Source organism: Candoia aspera, chromosome 4 (assembly GCF_035149785.1).
Source record: "Candoia aspera isolate rCanAsp1 chromosome 4, rCanAsp1.hap2, whole genome shotgun sequence".
NCBI lineage: Eukaryota > Metazoa > Chordata > Lepidosauria > Squamata > Boidae > Candoia > Candoia aspera.
In genome coordinates this window covers 108,417,146-108,422,302 of record NC_086156.1, presented here as the reverse complement: position 1 = coordinate 108,422,302, position 5,157 = coordinate 108,417,146, and positions in this window count along the sequence as shown.

Genomic DNA, 5,157 nt, shown 5'->3' with positions numbered 1-5,157 from the left:
CATATATAACACACACAGCCAGCAATTATTTCATGCTCTACAGATGCCTGAAGACCCAATTGAACAGTCTATGGTAGACATCGACACACAGCTTTTACTGTCATTCATCTTCAGATCTATTTTACATGTATGTCTCTTGGAATGACTAAATACTTACATAATATCCTCAAAGAGATCACTCGTAGGAGGTGTCTTGAAGTCCATCATTGTATAAAACAGGAAGATGTGAGAAATGATGCCAGCAATACTGATGTCCCCTGACTGATATTGCTTGTGAAGAATAGGCAGAGGGTCAGCAGTGCTGCATTTACTTTGAGAAATGTGACACATTACCTGTGGCCAAAGCATTGGCAGGAATGCTGTACACACACCACTCAGAAGGAAACAATTCAATCTGGGACTCACATCCCCTTTCTCCACATTACCTTTCCTTACAGTTTCTGAGTTTAACATGCTGTGAGTGTGTTGGTTTGTTTCTCTATGTGTGCTTGTGAAGAGGATGGGAACCTCATAGTTTAAGATAAAAATCATGTATGATCAAGCACTGGCTAACTTTAATTGCAGATGGAAATGTTTCAGGGGGTATTAACATTTCTTGATCCCCTTGAGGCATCTCCATATCTCCAGACAATCAAAGTTATACTAATTATTACATTTGAGATAATCACCAACTTAGAATCCGAGGCCGTGGACACTTTGAACAAGAGGGAGTAATTTTTGTGTCATGACTCAGAAGAAATTGAAATTGCCTCTGGTTGTCACCAACAGTAAGGGGATTTGTAATGTGTGACAGCAACCCTCAACGCAGGAAGGAATGAAAAGAGAAAAACTGCAGGCATGAAAGTCAAATATATTTGCAACTTTTGTATTTATAACAGTGAAGGGGGTAGTCCTTTTGAAGTCCACAGTAAGACAGTCAGTCAGTCAGTCAGTCAGTCAGTCAGTCAATATTTTGTTTGATCCTGGGAATCTGGTCTCATTTTTTCCTCCCACATAACTTGTCCAATGGTACAGTTCCTTCAAACTGATATTACCTGATTTTTTTTAAGTAGTTTTGCTTGATGAGACTCCAACATTCATACTATGATCAACCAAAGAGGTCAAAAACACTGGTTTCAGGGGCCAGTTCCCTCCCTGGATAAAACTTTCCAGCTGTTTTTTGCATCCCGGGGACAGATCTCTTTGAGCCCTCTGAAGCCAAGTTGTTTACAAATGTGCTTTGCATCCACTGCCAGGACTGGAGCCTATCCAATGTGATTGCCCCGCAGCAGTGGCTTGGAAGGGGCCTCCAACATGTTGGAATTACAGTATAAACCCAAGGATGTTGCTGGACCTTACAGAAGCTGAGCAAAACCCCTTCAGTATGTTGCATTTTTTTACATTTTAGGACTCTTTGGGACCCTGAAGCAACCTGGCTTTTATAGCCTGGAAGAGCCAGCTGACGTCTCCTGGTTAGCTGGTCCATAATGAGGCAGCAGACCAACATCCACTCCCTGACTGGTCTGAGGGCAGATCAGCACTTTCTACTCCACTTGTTATCAGTACAGGCCACCCACTGCTTCAGTTCCAGGAACAGAAAATGTGGTTCTCTGCCTGCTTCCAGCCCACTACAAATACACACCCCACCCATCTTTCAAAAACGTTGTCTTCCCTTGAAAGCAAATTTAAACCTTTCCAAGTGGATGCTCTCCAGTACTTCTTTCCCAAGTAGTGACAGCCTGACATGTCCCCTCCACACGATCAGCTGGTTAACACCATGGCTGCCATTTTCTCTACTGATCAGACCTGCCATTTGTTATTCTCTTCCAGTTGATCCAACAATGGTGTTAATGACCCTCACCCTATGTTTTCCACTCCTACTACTGATTGTAACTCCATTCAATCCTTAATCTCACACAGAGGACCCTGTAGGCATCAAGGGTTGATCCTGAATAGTTTCTGCCCAGGCTGGGTGAAATATGCTCCCCATGCTTTCTCACCTCCTTCCCATGTTACTGCAAAATAGGCCTGCTGCAAGAAAGCTACAAAATTGAAATGAATGATATTTTGTCTCTGTGAAGCTGAAGCATCAGTTCTTCCTTGCTCCTTCCAAAATTTCTGTGCAACAGTGCAGGGGAGAAACAAAAGAGCACATGGAAGTTCCCCTTCTTTTTATTATTGTAGGGTCAAAGTAATGATCATACAATAAAGGGGGGGGAGTGAGGGGGGAAGGCAGGTTCTATGTTAGTGTCAAGGAATAGAATGTGAGAAGTAGATATGAAAGCAGAGAAAAAGGAACGGAAGGGGACTAGCAAGGAAGAAATGATCCTTGCAAGGAAATAGCAACCCTTGGCAGCATGGATTAGAAGGGCAAGAAATTGAGGAACAAGCATTTGTGTCCTTTGGTGCATGTAGTCTGGACTGAGCGTCAAGCCAGTCCTTAGAAACATTAGCCATTATTGAATATGAACTTTACGTGTAACAGCTAATGAAAGACAATGCAAACCTTCCCATTCTGGTGTTGATCTTCACAGAAGCACAATCCTGGGAAAAGAATCATAAAGCCAGTTTGGCCTAGTGGTTAGGGCAACAGGCTAGAAACCAGGAGCCTGGGAGTTCTAGTCCAATATTAGGCATGAAAGCCAGCTGGGTGACCTTGGGCCAGTCACTCTCTCTCAGCCCACCTCACCTCAAAGTGTTGTTGTGGGGAAAAGAGGAGGAGGAAGAAGTATTAGTTATGTCCACCACCTTGAGTTATTTATAAAAATAATAAAGGCGGAATAGAAAATAAATAAATAAAATAAATAATTGCAGAGAGGTGATATATGAATCTCCTTGCACTCTTTGAAGTATCTTTAATTCTGAAGTGTTGCATAGCCTTATGCCAATCAGTCATCGGTCTAGCCTTATTTTGAGAGATAGGCTAGGTTTGTGAATCATCTATAGCCCTTTAAAGATCAGTTTTTCAAAATGAATCCAGCCATTAATCTGTGATTTAGCATGTAACAGTAGATGAAAGGGTAATCATGTATGGTGCTTGATATCTCCAGTATTGATATCTCCTTGATAGCATGGAGATCAAAAACATAAAATTACCTGATATATTAGAAATTATATTGACATTGCAGTTCAGAGAAGTGTTGGAAATTCAGCTATAAGTACTGTATGTCATTATGAATTACAAAAATCACATTGTCTTCACAACCAATATGGAAATATTTTTTTCCCGTGGTGTCAGATATATATTGCGACATGTCTGTTTCAATTGGTATGATCTTATAACATCTTGGAATATAAATGGAGCTTAGATGAAGAGATATTAAAGGAATAGGAAAGGAAATAATTTTATTAATGAAATCCAGTTTCTTCTTTTTTAATATTTATATTCAATGATAAAAAAAAGTACTTAGGATAACAGTCCAATTAAAACTTTACCTAATTATTGTCAATGTTATATTAGTTCAGTGTCACTGTAAACATTTCACTTATACAAATTTAATGAGGATCATAAAAAAATAAATTCTTTGGTTTCTTTTTCTAATGACTCTCTACAGTACATGTAGATCATAAAAGCAGGTATCTCTGAAGCATAAATCGAATGCAATAACATACAAGTAGGAGAGGATATCACAACTGGAAGGCACAGCACATTCCAGTCCCAGAAATCTGCAACCTGATTTCATTTTCATTTTTTTACTTATCCATTTTTCAATGTTTTTATAACCACCCATCTCCACCAAAAGGGGGACTCTGGGTGGTTTACAGTAAAATTTACAATTAAAACTTAAAGCATATGTCATGATCACCGTTGCGATGCTTGTGACATCACAACGGTTCGCATGACAATACAGGGAATTGGGTACCGGGCGGATTAAGGGAAAAGGCAACTAGCTAACAAAAGAGAGCAACAGGTGCTGGCAACAAAGTATCGACTCTAGCCAGAGGCGCGGAAGAGAGAGATACAATGTTGCAAAGAAGGTAATTGACAAGACCAGACCACGAGGCGCGCCCGAGCTGTCAAAAAGATTACAGACCTGATCGCCCGGCAATGAACCATCACCGGCCGGGAAAACAGTCAAGGAAACGCCCGAAGCACAGGAGGGGCTCCACGACCCCTCACCTACCGGAAACGGAACCAGCGGGGCTCGGGGCACACCTGGAGTAAGAAGGGGTGGAGCGCTGACCGGTGCGGGCTATTTAAATCCCATTCCGGCGCGCTCCACTCATTATCAGCTTTTCTAAGGGCATGCATTCTATACTCAAATAAAACCAGAACCTAAGCCCATACTAGTGTCAGTGGTTTTACTGGGTAGCAGGCAGAGCCTGACATAAAGCTGAGAGTCACCAAACCAAAATCACCAAGCTCCACTGGACGAATTTTTTTCTGCAGGAGAGACCATCTGGTGAAAACCGGAAACGGGGACAGCGATGGAGCCAGCACTTCGCACCAGAGGCGTGAAGGATGGCCCGCAAGATGCAGAGGCGACCCGACAGCGGCTGGAGACAGCGTACCCGAAAGGGGACACAGACACCCTCCCTGTCCACACCGCACCCCAGTTCCAGACCTGGAGCTCCAACCCAGATGGGAGATCCCCGGCGGAAGACGAAGTTGGGGACCAGCAACTCCTCACTTGGGACGGCAGAGCAGGACCCTGGACGGGAACACCCTACTCCACCTGGAGGCTCCGCTACCCCCAAACGCCCAAGCAGGAAGGCGCAAGGCTATGTACTGGAAAGCATCTGGCAGCACCGACGTCGGACGACCAGGGTACGCCAGACAGGGTCACGGCCCTGGAAGCAAGGGTATGATAGCTTGAGCACCTGCTCCTGTCCCCCACATCGACAGATGAGGACATGACCCTGAAAGCCAAGGTACGAGACCTGGAACATATGCTCCAGTCTCTAGCAACAATCGTCAGCGAGCGCTCCAAGACTGAGGTGGCACAGGGGGTAAGAGGGGATCGGGGCAGCATACCCACACCGCCAACAACCCCGAGCGGAAGGGGCCAAGCATGAGACTCTGTCACAGGGATTTGCGGCCCCAGGCCAGTGGGAGCCATCCCTTACCACCCACAGGTAGGGGACCTGCAAATTGGGAGGTTCGCCAAAGACTTCCCCATACAATTTGACGGGAACCCTACAAAACTGTCCTTCTTTCTAACAAATGCGAGGGACTAC